The sequence below is a fragment of the Lissotriton vulgaris genome, chromosome 7, assembly GCF_964263255.1.
Source record: "Lissotriton vulgaris chromosome 7, aLisVul1.2, whole genome shotgun sequence".
NCBI lineage: Eukaryota > Metazoa > Chordata > Amphibia > Caudata > Salamandridae > Lissotriton > Lissotriton vulgaris.
In genome coordinates this window covers 1,717,937,075-1,717,952,009 of record NC_141695.1, presented here as the reverse complement: position 1 = coordinate 1,717,952,009, position 14,935 = coordinate 1,717,937,075, and the positions used below count along the sequence as shown (strand labels likewise).

Here is a 14,935-nt window from a genome sequence, read left to right as displayed (position 1 = left end):
TGCTGACTTGTGGTTTACGAGGGTTCAGTCCTTCCTTGGTTCTCTGGGATTGTCCCGGTCGGTATTGTCGGCCGACGGTGTTGTGGATGGTGAATAATCCACGGAGGTTTCTAAATACATTTGTGCTCAATCTTCATTTGCTTTGTGGGGGAAAAACTTGGCTCCACCTTTGAAGTTCAGTCCAAGGGATTGAAACTGAACGGCCATCGTTTCTGTGTGATTCCAACACTTAGACGACTTATTTTTATTGTTTGCATTGTGATGAAGAGGTGTTCTAATAAGATGGTGTTGTAATCCCATTGTCTCTTTACTCCTTTTATTAACAGGGATTGATCTGGAGTGGTATTCAACTCTCGATCCCTGTGAAGTGCACAAGGAGTGAGCTAGGGGTATGTCATGTCATGAATAGTATCTGGGTGACTGTTATTATTAATGTTAGTATACAGGAGGTTACAAGTCACTGTCTTATTTTTGTGTCATTGCAGCTGCACCTATATCCTTACATCCGACATCATTTATCTCTCCCCTGAAGAATTCTTTTTCTTTACAGGTATATAGTCAGTATAAGGTATAATTGTTATTATTGTATTCAGGAGTAAGAAAGACAGTTACTCATGAGTTGTTGTTCTCTTTCTGTCTTTTCCAGATCTCCCTCCCTGCTGTCCCCTTCCTTTCCTTCCTGGCTCCTAAACTCCCCTTCCAAACGTCCCTCGCTTAATCAGTTCAACGTGCTGTGCCTTAATGGCAATTCCAGTCGTTGGATAGATTGAGAGGTGGAACATAATCTTCAAACCGATCCCGAGGACGCCAACCATAACAATATTTGAACCAGTTGTTGTTGAATGGTTGCACATATTGATGCTGTGGTGGCGCTGAGTGATGTTGTGGCGGCAACGAGTGATGCTGTGGTGTTCATTGATGCTGTGGTAGTGCACAGTGATGTTGTGGTTCCCCTGAGTGATGCTGTGGTGGTGCTGAGTGATGCTGTGGTGATGCGATAGATAAATAGAGTGAATGCGATAAATAGATAGAGGGAGGGCGATAGATAGAGGGAGGGCGATAGATAGAGTGATTGCGATAGAGTGCGATAGAGTGAGGGCGATAGATGGATAGAGTGAGGCCGATTGATTGATAGATAGATAGAGTGAGGGCGATAGATAGATAGATAGAGTGAGGGCGATAGATAGATAGATAGGGCCTCCTGAGGAGAGCTCTGGCACTTATTCTTTTTTTTTTTTTTTTACAAATAAGCACTAGCAGCAGCGCTTGGAAGGATATAGATGGGGAAATCTGCTCTTCACATAATGTTCTCTTTAAACAATTTCACATTATTTTCTGTTTAAACACGATAAATGCAGAAAGAGTGTTATGGGGGAATAAAGGAAAATACAGGAGAGAAAACAATCTACTGATGGTTAAATCTACTTAAGCTACGCTACCAAATGTTCACTGTATTATCTTTCCAGGCAAAGGGAAGCACGGTTTCTATGAAAGCAGGGTGCAGGGGTTGTGCCCTTATTGTTGTCAAATTAATCATTGAGCATGACTAGCTCCGAGAAACACAGTCAACCCGACCAGCTTGTTTTGAGCTATGCCGCTAAATGTTCACTGTATTATCTTTCCAGGCAAAGGAAGCCACGGTTTCTGTGAAAGCTGCACGCAGGGGTTGTGCCATTATTGTTGTCAAAATAATCATTGAGCATGACTAGCTCCGAGAAACGCAGTCAACCCGACCAGCTTGTTTTCTTGGTGAAATGGCGACCACAACTACGGAAATATATTTCGTATCGTAACGCTCTTTTAATGGGGATACATTAAAATAAATTCCCACTGTGGCAAACCTCCTGCAGTCTCCCTACTCTGAACTCCGCCCACACGGGACAAAAATGGAAACTGTATATCGCATGACCGCAAAGATACACAGCGGCAGTGTTTTGTCAGAGCGCGCGGCCTGCCTCTTAGGAGGTGTACGGCGCTGTGATGTCATTCGGAATTGCAGACTATCCTCTCTCATCCTCAAGTTGCAAACACCATCCTAATAGTAATTAGAACTAAGCAGCAATTACATATTATTTGTTCAGACTTACCGCCTTTCTGCCGTCTCCTAGCACCCAGCAGCATCACGCAGCAGTATGTTGAAAGGAAGGAGCTATCGGCTTCTAAATTTAATACCACGTTAAAATGTGCGAATGCCGAAAACAAGCGCCGGTCGTGATCTTGTAAGCTAAGGTAAGCATTTTTGCTCTATTGCTTATTAGCAAATCGGGGTTGTCGTACAGCCTGCACAACAGATGCGTTTTTAGAACAAAGCTGATGGAGCAGTCAGTGCATGACCAGAATAGAAGTAAACTTGCATACAATTCCGTGATTTCTGCTCTCGCTCTGTGCGGGGATATTTAAAAGGAGAGGCGCGTTCACTGGTGCAGTGTGCGCCTCTGGGAATGCACACAGACACATACTCTCACGCGCTCTCTCACACATCCATACACACACACTCTCACACCACATACACACAAACACACACTGACTGTGCTGGGACAGGACATGCCGCTCTCGCCTTGAGACTCCATAGTGTCAGAGCGCATGTAACCCGGGAGGCACTCACAACACAGGAGTGCATGTGCGCCTCGAGCTGGGACTGCTTTCTTTTAAATAAAAGGAGAGGCGCGTGCACTGGTGCAGTGTGCGCCTCTGGGTATGCACACAGACACATACTCTCTCGAGGGTGGTAAAACGTACCCTGTGCTGTCAGCCTATTCGTGCTGAGAGCTTCCCTGCTTAATTTGCGGAGGTGTGTGTATGAATATATGCATACACATGTGTGTGCCTGCGTGAGTGTGTGTTCATGCTTGGGTGTTTGTGTGTGGGTGTGCGCGCGCGCATGTTTGCATTTGTATGTGTGTGTGTGCGTGAGTATGTGTGTAGGGGGGGTGGTGCTGTTATAAGTGTGGGGGGCACCTCGGCTGTTCCTTGGTTCTGCGGGGGGGGGGCGGTGCTGTTATAAGTGTGGGGGCACCTCGGCTGTTCCTTTCTTGTTTCTGCCAGGGGAAGGGGCGTCCAGTGGTTTCTTGGCTCTGGGAGGTTGTTGATATGTGTGTGCTGGAGGGGGAGGGGGTTCATGTGAGTTCTGCTGCTACAGGTAGTCGGTTCTGCATGGGGAAATAGCAGGCTCGAGGCTGGGGTGTGGACTGGACAAAGGAGCCTTTCGGGGATACAGGTGCCCGTTCTTCAGCTGGGAGGGGCTGGGTGAGGACGGAGAGCAGTGTGACGAGGCTCTCATTGCCAGGGGCTGCAGTAAGAGGGCGCTTCCATGGGTGTGGGGCCTCTTGAAGTGCAACAGGTGTTGCTTCTGCGAGAGATACGATTGTATGTAAAGGGGGCTTGAATTCACGGCGGCTTAATACTCGATGCAGAAAATGTGCTTCATGCAGGACTCGCCAAGAGGAGGCGCTTGCTTTTGGGAAAGGGTGCAATGGGGGCGGGGGGGGGGGTAGGATGGAGGAGAGGTCAGCAGCGGCAGAGTCGGGGCTGGGGGCTCGCCAAGGGACAGTGAATGGATGCCAAGTGGAGGTGCTTACTTTTGGGAAAGGGTGCAATGGGAGAGGTGAGGTGGAGGGTGAGGAGAGAGACAGGTGGAGGGTGAGGAGAGAGACAGGTGGAGGGTGAAGAGAGAGAGACAGGTGGAGGGTGAAGAGAGAGAGACAGGTGGAGGGTGAGGAGAGACAGGGGTGGAGGGCGAGGAGAGACCGGGGTGGAGGGTGAGGAGAGACAGGGGTGGAGGGCGAGGAGAGACAGGGGTAGTGGGTGAGGAGGGACAGGGGTGGAGGGTGAGGAGGGACAGGGGTGGAGGGTGAGAAGAGACGGAGGTGGAGGGTGAGGGTGAGAAGAGACAGAGGTGGAGGGTGAGGGTGAGAAGAGACAGAGGTGGAGGGTGAGGGTGAGAAGAGACAGAGGTGGAGGGTGAGGGTGAGGAGAGATCGGGGTGAAGGGTGAGGAGAGACCAAGGTGGAGGGTGAGGAGAGACCAAGGTGGAGGGTGAGGAGAGACCAAGGTGGAGGGTGAGGAGAGACCAAGGTGGAGGGTGAGGAGAGACCAAGGTGGAGGGTGAGGAGAGACCAAGGTGGAGGGTGAGGAGAGACCAAGGTGGAGGGTGAGGTGAGACAGAGGTGGAAGGGAGTCAGAAGTAGAGGTGAAAGGGAGTCAGAAGTAGAGGTGAAAGGGAGTCAGAAGTAGAGGTGAGGAGAGAGAGGTGGGGGGTGGGGAGACAGGGGGGGAAGAGGTATCACTTTCACCTCCTCTCCTAGTGTAAGGTAACGCCCCCTCTCCACCGGTCCTGCCGGGGCCGAGAGCAGATCCCGAACTGAGTTCCGAGCAGGGGAGGTAGTGTGTGTGAGTTAAGGAGGAGCCCCGCCCCTTAGACTGTCCTAGGGAAGATGCTGAGGAGAATGGAGGCGCGAGGACTGAGGAGGTGGATGCAGAGATGTAAATAGACTTCTGTCCTGGCTGTACTCGCCACCAAAAACAATAAGTAAGGGACAGGGCACGGGGAGGCCAGGAGGCAAACTCCACCCACTCCCGCAAGGCAGTACTGTATTCCATCACCTCCCAGTACAGCAGGAAGACACGGTGTCCGAGCAATGCCCTCTCCGTGTGCCTGCCCTTACCTCTGTACTAGTTCCTCCCCAGCCTACAGTCCAGGAGACAAAACACATTTCTAAGAATTCTCCCAGCATGCCCTATTAACCCCTTCGATGCTCATGACGGAACGGTTCCGTCATGAGCATCGATTGAGCTGTGCTCATGACGGAACTGTTCCGTCATGAGCCCGTTGGCTCATTAGAACCTTCAGCACAGCGCGAAAATTTGCGCCACGCTGAAGGTGTTAATAAAGACAAACTGGTCTGGGTCATGCAGCGCTGCAGGGTACAACTGAGCAAACCCAGGCCTCCATTTCTCAACCACGCCCAACTACCCGAGTTACAACACTAGCCCAAAGGTAAGTTACAAAACAGATCTGAAGTCCAAAAGCAACCAGGTGCATTTAGGGATTTGTAGTTTTTCCCTTTCCTTTATTTTGAAAGCTTTGTGAACATATTTTAGAACGAAGAATAAACTGGCAGGTACTGTTAAGGTTGTTAGGATCACTTCACTATCACACGGCCCATGCATTGAACACCTCTACAAGCCAGAGCACCCTAGTTTCTGCTGTTTACCACCCCTTGCATGTCAGAGCTAGACACTGGTCAGCGTGTTATTTATTTATTTTGCGGTTTTACTTAGCACGTCCTCGAGCCAGTGGCCAAAGCAAACAGGCAACGAAAGGTGCTAGATGAACAAGTGCCGAGCTCGAGGCATCCTGCACTTTCGCGAGATATGAGGGCAATACACAAATCCTGGGGAAGGTGAGCACATGAGTGACATGTTGCAGGCGGGGGCATTTACATGCGTCGCGCGCTGATAAGCACATAAGCTCTGGCACGCAGACGCGCACACGCACTTCTAAAAATATCAGACCGTATGTGCAGTGGCTGAGGATCTTCACGGCGGCGGCGATGACTAGGAAGCCATGGGGAGCGTGTGCAGTGGCTGAGGATCTTCACGGCGGCGATGACTAGGAAGCCATGGGGAGCGTGTGCAGTGGCGGAGGATCTTCACGGCGGCGGCGAAACTGAACCCGCGGTGGGAGCGCACGAGACGCCGTCGCCGTGAAGGTGCACATCGGCTGCTACGAGTAGACTGGCTCACGCACGCGACCAAATCCGCGCGTGGCCAGCTCTTGTCTCTCCCTCTCCCATTGACAATGCTGGGTGCGTGGCCAGCTCTTGTCTCCACTCCTTTGTCGGCTGAGCCGACGACTAGTCTCTCAGCGAGAGCGCGCTTTTCGCAGCGAGACCTAAAAATTGTCATTTACAAGACCAATAGCTCAAACTTTTCTAATGCGAGACCTAGTGAAGGGGCAGGAGAGAGTGAGACGGAAACAGAGGAAGAGTGGAGAGTCCAAGACAGGGAAGGGGCAGGAGAGAGAGAGAGAGAGAGACAGAAACAGAGGAAGAGTGGAGAGGTCAAGACAGTGAAGGGGCAGTAGTGAGACGGAAACTGAGGAAGAGTGGAGAGGCCAAGACCGGGAAGGGGCAGGAGAGAGTGACACGGAAACAGAGGAAGAGTAGAGAAGCCAAGACAGGGAAGGGGCAGGAGAGAGTGAGACAGAAATAGTGGAAGAGTGGAGAGGCCAAGACAGTGAAGGGGCAGGAGAGAGTGAGGCGGAAACTGAGGAAGAGTGGAGAGGCCAAGACAGTGAAGGGGCAGGAGAGAGTGAGGCAGAAACTGAGGAAGAGTGGAGAGGCCAAGGCAGTGAAGGGGCAGGAGAGAGAGACAGAAATAGAGGAAGAGTGGAGAGGCCAAGACAGTGATAGAAATATAGTACGTGGCTATCCTGAAAACGTGTCAAGGCACCAATCTTCCTGGACTTTGGATGGACACCCCTGATGTACTGTTTTGTGTGCATGCATATGTTGTTTTAATGGTGTGCTGGCATGCACTTATGATAGTGGATTTTGCATTATTTGGGGTTTGGGTGCACGCGCTGTATGCTATGAATGCATGCAGTGTGTGTGAGAGTGCGTGAGCTGTCTGTGCACCCTGTGCGTTAAGGGAGCCCAGGCACAGTTTGACAGCATGAAGGGTGGGCCGCTTGTGCTATGCTGAATGGGAGAATGCACCGATTTTATGAGCAAGCACACTCTTTGATGTGCACCCATGCTGCAGAACACCCCTATGGAATGAATGACTCGAACATTCCAGTTACATATGGTGCCAGTGAAACGCTACCGTAGTTTCAGTCGTGAAATATGACTCACAACTATAGAATGAGGAGACACAACTTAGGAGATGCGTCACTTCTGGCTATCGGGGAACAGTAGGGAAATTCAAGATGACTGGCTTAAGGAACGCTGGTTGTCCTCCGTTTTAGCTCAAATATAGTCTGCTTAGCTTAGATTGAGGCGGAGGAAACAGACGAAGACGGAAAGAGGATGTGAGAAAGGAGGGTCAGGCTGGGAGCCACCCAGACAAATTTATCAAAAGTGCGGAGCATTTCACACTTTGTACTGGAGTCTTCAAGGGAACTTTACAAAAAGTACACGTACTACCCCTGCAGAATATTATAAAAAAAAGCTTACGATGCTCAAGTGAGTCATAACCGAGAAAGCAATTACATGCATCTCTTGCTTTGCATTCATAGCGCATTCAATCCTGTGCCACTCAGGCAGAGAAATTACATTTTCAGGAGGCCGCTGGTATTGTTCCTAATAGCGCAAATATAGAGTTCATGAACTTGGTCAGACAAAGCGTTGTGTTGGTATAATTGTTATAGATGGTGCCTAATAGGCAAAAAGAGCATGTGTTTCTTTTTAGAAAATAACATTTTGAGTACACCTTTAATTTAATATCTCCCGATGATCAGAATAAAATCTGACATTCTTTGCACCTTTTTTTCCCCTCTACTGAAGAATGCTGCCGCAGGTGACATGGCCCTGCTGTCGCTCCCAATAAAGGCACCCTGTTTGCTCGGTGCGCGGCTGGTCGTATTTGCACTGTGCGAAGCAGTAATGGAATTCGGTATGAGATAAGAGTGAAATATTTATAAATGAAAGATGACGACTTGTCTAAAAAGGCCGGGCTTTGCAGTAGTGTCTAAAAGCTTTGCAGCGTGATCTATCCTTTGTGATGGCTCATTTGAGGCTCGCCAGGCTGAGTGCATTGTATGTGCAAGCACCTTAACAGAGGCTGTTACACATGGCTGTACCCTTTCATGTTGTCCGGATTAACAAGCAGGATACTTAAAAGCGGCCGTGAAATGAAATGAAAAGCGGCCGGCCGGGAAATGCTCTCGGCATTGCGGGCGGGGGGCGCATTCCTTTGAAGTGTGAAGCAGGGGGCGGGTCTGATGCAATTATGCGAGGAAGGCTGGTTGGGGAGCAAATGGCAAGCGCGTGCACAGGCACATGCACTCGGCACAATCCGCCTGGTTTAGCTTTCGTGTTTCACCTCTATATGTCTCGACATCTGCAATGCCAGAGGCATTGGCAGAGGTCGAGACCTAAAAAACCCCAAAAGGGGATGACCAATTTTACCCCTTCCAATATAACACTCATCTCTCAGTTCTGCATTTCCACTATGCAATCGGTTTCCATATATGCAGCCCTAGTATTCTTCTCTTTTTCCCTTTTCTAGCATATATCTCCTTTTCCAAATGATGCATATGTAGCAATCTTGCCATCCAATGCTGCATAGTAGGTGGGGATCTATCACGCCATGCAGAGGCTATACACAATCGCAGCACCGCCATAGCCACAAACAGGAAACATTCATACTGCGGTTGTATTGTGCCCCACCCTAGTCCTAATAAAATCACCTATGCTGTTAGTTTTACTCTACAGTTTAGTGATCTATCCAAAAAGACTTCAATAGCTCCCAACAAGGGACTCAGGTTAGGGCCGTCCGCGAATATATGTGCCATATCTCCATCTGAACCGTCACATCGTGGGCATGTAATCCCCTGCATACCCCCCCACTGTGCAATTCTAGCTGGCGTATAGTACAACCTATACAGTGTTTTGTAATGTTGGGCTTGTAAGGCTGCCGAACATAGTACCTCTTGTCCTAGCCGTAGTGATTTTTCGAAAGACCCCTGTAATATCCCTACCTTATTCATCCATTTCAGTTCGAATTTTCCTATGTCATCCTCTCTATTCGCTATGAGTTCCGCATATATCCTTTTAATCGTACAGCCAAATCCCTCCTCAATAATTCTCAGTATTGTATTATCCTCAAACCCTCACAATCCTCCTGTCTTACTAGCTAAAAAACTTCTCGCCTGCAAGTACTTGAAAAAGCTCCTTGAGCTAATACCAAATTCCTGTAGTATTTCTGAAAATTGGCGCACCCCCGTTGATCCTATCAGGTCTCCCACTTTTTTCACTCCCAGCCGGTTCCAATCCTTAAATGTTGAATACGCAAAGATCTCTTGCCGTAGTGTAGGGTTATTGTCTAATCTAGTGGACGGATTGAACCTCCCCAGTCCAGCACTTTTTTTAAAAGCCTTCCATACCCGAAATGCCGTATCTACTGTTTTGAATCTCGTTCTCTTGAAATAGCTTGGTTCCGTACACTTCAGAAGGACGTTCTGAACCTCTTCCCCGAAAACCAAACCATATATAGCTATTGAACCCAGTTGTGCCTCCGCACCCATCTCTGCCCCCCGTGAGACCTGTCATTTGCTGTAGTGCTGCTGCCCAGTAGTATAATCTCAAATCTGGTAGCACCCATCCCCACCTCTCCCTCGGTAGTGACATAAATCTTATTGCTCTCCTTGTCTTGCCCTGTGACCAAACAAACCGGTTATCATATGCTCTATTGTGCTAAACCATATACAATTAAAAAACAAAGGGATCATTCTAAATAAATATAGAAATTTGGGCAGTAAATTCATTTTTATATAATTTACCCTGCCTACTATTGACATGTGCAGATTGTGTATCCTATCCAGATCTTGCTTTATCTATTATTGGACTTATGTTAATTTCTACCAACCTGTCCAGATCTGCTGTGACAACCACACCCAAATAAACCCCCTTCGAGCTCACCCGTGAATCTGTGCAGACTGCATAACCGTTCTTTATAATCTGTGTCTAAGCCCTATTCAGTGCATATCCTGCCACTCGTCCAAACTGTGCTGCCTCCTGCTCTATTGCCATAATGGCCTCGGTGGGTGATGGTGTGATGACCGCGATGTCATCCGCATACGCTAGAACTTTAATGGGGCCCATTTTTGTGTCCGGCTCCGTTGGGGGTTTCCTCTTTTTTTTTTTAAATTAAAGTAATATCAGCCCCTGCCCAACTGGCTGGGATGGATAATCCTACCTGTGCCTCTCTGATCGTTCTTACTAGGTCCGCTTTAATAGAGGTGAAGAAGACTTTATAAAATTCCCCTGGGATTAGATCTGGTCCCGCTGCCTTGCCTGATGGTAAACTCAGCATAGCCTTCATAATTTCCTCTGCTCCTAGAGGAGCATCCAAAGCCAACCTGTCTTCCTCCTGTATTACTTTACTGGGTATGTCCTGCAGATACTTTTGGATGTCTAAATGATCTCTATCTTGATCTTCCATATACAGCTTACAATAAAAATCCCTGAAAAGTTCCATAAATCTCCCCCGTATCTGTAATTAGATTGCCATTGCTGTCCTTTATTTCTTTAATTGCCCCTTTAGCCGCCCTGTGTCTAGTTCTTGTTGCTCGTGGGCGGCCCACCTTCTCGCTATATTCGTAACACTTCTCCCTCTGTACAGTAAATATTTTGGCCGCCTTTACTGCTATACTTTCCTCTGCCGCTGCTTTGGCTATCATAACTTCCAGGAGTCGTTGCTCCATCTCGCGCCCTCCCAATGTGGCTTGTGCTAGCCTCTGCTCCGCTTCCATCAGAGCATTACTTAGGTGATCCGTCCTAGCCTTCTCTTTTTTTTGTTTCGAAATACTAAAGCTAAGTATCTCACCCCGCACCCCCGCCTTAAAAGCGTCCCAGTCATTCCCTACAGTCGTGCTCCCCCTATTAATGTCCCAGAACCCCTTTATCCATGAATGCATGTGGTTAAGATATTCCTCGTCTGCCAGAAGCTCCCTTTCAAATGTCCACAATCTCACCTGCCTCTTGAGCCCACCGCCCATTATTGTTAAGATCAATGGGTTGTGATCTGACAGGATATGTGGTAGTCGCTCCACCTTTAAGTTAGCTAGCATTGATCCTGAAGTAAAAAAATAATCCAGCCGTACACATTTTTTATGCGGTGCTGAATAATAAGTAAAGCCAGCCTGTCCTGGTTTCAGCTTCCCCCATGCATTGTTACCCGCCATAGTCAGTATTGCTCTGCAAACCCTTTTTTCCTTCCTTGATATTGTCTCAAAGGTTCCATGCCTAAGCCTGTAGCACCATCTATTAAAATCCCCAGCTAGAATTATCCTAGGCGCCCAAGTGGCTAGTTCTAAATCCAAGAAATCAAACAGTTCTGAGTCATCCTCCGTTGAGCCATATATTGACCCCAGTGTGATCCATTCTTCACCAATCAAACATTCTACCAAGGCCCATCTTCCCCATTGATCCTCCAGCCTTTTCCTTGTGCTGATATTGTAAAATGTAGTTAGGATAGCCACCCCTCTTGTTTTAGCTCCTGGTCTCGAGTATGCCAAGAGACGCAGCCCTAATTATTCTAGCAGGAACGGTTTGTTCCCTTCTATACGAGTCTCTTGGAGACATATAAAGTCTGCTTGTGACTTCAATAGTAACGCCACCCTTTGTCTTTTTAGCCGGTCATTGAGCCCACATACATTCACCGTTAGAATCTTAATATCGGTACCCATAGTTCTTTCTTTCCACAGGGCACCACAAGTCTACCATGACGCTGCCATACCTTTCCGTCATTCTTTTCCTGTTCCTTTCTCTTATTTGCATTGACCAGTTTTCCTGCTTTGTCTCTCTGTGCTGTTGTGCCCTTATCATTACCTTCTGTCCTGTGCCCCCCCTTACCCCTTCGGTGCTCATGACGAGCTCAGCTCGTCATTAGGCACAGTACTCGTGTGATCATGACGAGCTCAGCACAGCAGGGGAATATCTTCAGCAACCAAGGTGTTAAGCCTTGCTGGAAATAACAGATATGCTTCACATCCTATGTTTTTAAATGGGTCTTTCATCTGCCTCAACCGTCACCTCCTCTCCACGGTAAAGTGGCAGAAGTCTGGTCGTGCAAAGAAAGTTATCCCTTTAAATGTGCGACGGTCCTGTGGTCTAGCTCTATCCATGATCTCCTGTCTTGCCTGGAAATTTCCAACAAACACCAGCATAGCTCTAGGCCTGCCTTTCTGTGCAGCGCCATATACCTTCTTTTGTGCCAGGGGAAATCTATGTGCTCGCTGCACCTCATTATCCCAGTTCCAGTTCTAAATTTCTGGGAATGCACCTTTTAGGAGCGCAATCACAAAAGACCTGGCGTCCTGCTCCTCTGCCCCCTCCGGAATGCTCAGAAGTCGGATATTATTATGTCTTTGCCTGTTCTCGATGTCCTCGAGCTTCCACTGGATGTCTTCTGTGGCTCTCTTGGGCCTCCCTGAATTCCTGCCAGCGTGTCACCTCATCTTCCAACTTTCTTGTGCTTTCCTCTACTTCCGTTACTCTTCCTGCCATCTCTGCATATAGCTTATTAATTTTGCTTAGAGACCCTTTAATTTTTTTGTTAGCTTGCTTAGCTCTTTTGCTCTCCGTTCTGGCTTCTCCCTGCATCTGTTTTAGGGTGGCATAGAGTAAATTCATCGTAGGGGGTTGCTCCTGTGTGCCTTGAGGTCTCCTCTGTTGCTCTCTAGTCTCTCCTTTTTCATGATATAGACTAGAGGTTGCTGAATAATCCCAAACTAATTTCTTGGCCATATTCGCTTGTGCTGGGCTAATAGGGGTTTTCTTATTGTGCCTCCGGTGACTTTTCTGATGTTTCTTCCTTCGGTTTGAGGAGGCCCGTTGAATAGTCTCGTCTGAGATCTGAGTCCTCTGAGACTGATAGATCTGGGTCTGTGTCTGAAGCAGAGCTTTCTACTGCACTCTCCTCTGACCCACCACTCCCAGATGAGGCCTCCGTTTCATCGTTCACTGGAAAAAAACACTTGTCGTTTAGGGAGCGTGGTGCTAGCGACCCCGTTTCTGCCATAGCCTGTGTGCCATGAGCACTTGGATCCTCTTGTGTGCCATCACGCTCCAGATCTACCATAAGGACTCCCTTATCGATAGTGTCCACGGTATCAGCCATCTCTTTCCCTGTTATATTTTCTGATACCCTTAGCCCATTTGTGTCTGTGATCACGATCGAGCTTCTGCGCACCCCCTGCCCGGTAGTACCGTTGCACTTCAAACCTGACCCCTGCACATCTTGCCCCTCAATGGTCTCTCCTGATAGCCGAGTACCACCTTCCCCTCCGTCGTTAATCATGCCATTCTCTCTGTTAGTGTCAATGTCCAGATTTTCTGCGCGGCTTACCTTTCTGCGCGCCTCCGTATCACCCTTGGAATCCGCCGCCGTTTCTCTGCTATTCTGTCCAGCAGGCTTCCTCGCCTCGACTGTTGGCGAGGGCTGCTCCAGTAACAGCGGCTCTGGCTGCGGCGCATCCGGGATTGCCCTGTTTGTCGCTCCCTGTGTGCGCGCCGCTTTTGACGGTGATGATGCTCCGGCTTCAGCCTCTGTGTTCGCGTGTTCCTCAGCGCGCCCTGGGCTGTCACCAAGAACCGGATCGATCAGTGCGGCTCCCCCTGCGAATGCTTCTGCCAAGGTGCGTTGTCTCAAGGTAGTGCCCCTGGGTGTTTTACAACTTGTGTCTCTCAGGGTTGTCTTTGAGTTTGTATTCTTCTTAGCAGCCGCCGCGGCAGCCGCTTTCTGTTCGGCTTTCAGCTTGGCCCATTGCTCTGCTCTCTGCTCGGCATCTTTCTCCCTGGTCGCTTTAGCCTTCATTTTCGAAGCAGAGTCTGCTGTAGTGCCCATGATTTTCGCTGTTGCCTGTCTCCTGGTTACGGCATGGTTGTGGGCATCAGATTGTTTCGACGGGTCAGTCGTCGTTCTCAACGTCCTTAGCCGTGTCCTTCAACTTAGTTCCCCGTGCCGGCATCTCCACACTACCAGTACTATAATCGCTTTCCCAATGGCTTTTGTACGAACCCACCAGCACTGCAGCTGAGCCTTACGACAGATTCTATGATGCATCAATGCCAGGATATTAGTAACAATGTTTCTCAGTCTTTCGATCCTCTGCATGCCTTCTGAGTTATACAGTCGTTTTCCCAATCCGCTGGGAGAGAGAGGTTGGAGCGACTTACTCCTGTGACCTGTCCGCGGCCATCTTGCCGAAAAAAAAAAATGCCATTTGCAATGTCAATAGATCTAACTTTAACAAAGCTGAGACCATTGCACTGTAAGTGCTTGTTTTTATTTTCTATTAACTTGCCATTCCAACTCAGTTCATTAAACAAGAGGAAAAAATAGAGTGCCTGCATCACTTTGTAGACGAGCACATGCTTCGTGTGCACACCTACAAAAAGACAGACACTGCATCACTGCACCCACAAAAAGACAAAGACACTGCATCATTGCACCCACAAAAAGACAACGACACTGCAACATTGCACTTTGTATTTTTCTAGGGTGGGGGTTCCACTTTAGCCATGCTGCACGCCATCACTTAAAACAATGGGAAAGCCAACAGGCTGGTTGAAAGGCGAGACCTATTGCCTTTGCCAATGCATGTTTTCTCATTTTACGTCTCACCGTCGGCTAGAAGCTAGAGGTCAGCATGCTCCCACTCTCTTCGGTGCCTCCGGGGCCTGTGGGGGACACCGGTGTCATCTGATACGTCACACGGTTCAGCAGACCGAACAGGTCAGGCACGTATTTGCGAGTCACGTCACATTGCGTGCCCCGCCCCCTCCCTGCGTCTTATAGGCCTCAATGACTAGACTCTCCATTGAACACATAATAAAAAGGCTCGCCGCAGTGGCTGCTGGGTAGCGGCGTCAGGCGCCCTCTGCTGCGACAGCTGCGGCCTTGGCTCGTTCCCGTGTTCTTTATAGTAGAAGAGCACGAAAAAACACAGAGGGTGTATGGAGGGTGGCGGGGGTGGGGCTGCGCAACACAGATTTCATTGAACCGTGGTAGGATTGCAAGAGCGAGGAATGAGCGTGTGTCAGCTAGTTCCAGGCATACTCTGCAAGTGCAACTTGATTAGATTGCAGAATAGAAATGCATCTTCATACTTGCGTTATGTAATGCATTTCCGCTCGTCCTATGGCAGGTGATGTCTGTGGAAATGTTAGTTTGGGGTGCTAGTAACAGAACCACGAAGGCTGTGACG

The 14,935-nt window shown here is 48.8% G+C and overlaps 1 protein-coding gene across 2 annotated transcripts in view; it reads right to left on the bottom strand.

The window, feature by feature from the left end:
• LOC147706403 (zinc finger MYM-type protein 1-like) overlaps positions 1–14,935 on the bottom strand; it is a 99,985-nt gene that overhangs the window by 24,770 nt on the left and 60,280 nt on the right. The window contains exon 1 of one of the 2 annotated variants that reach the window (XM_086932912.1): positions 14,353–14,485. The exons of the other annotated variant lie outside the window; for it this stretch is intronic. The gene's annotated coding sequence lies outside the window, so the exon portion shown is untranslated. Of the gene's footprint in view, positions 1–14,352; positions 14,486–14,935 lie in introns of those variants that run through there. 2 annotated transcript variants of the gene reach the window in all.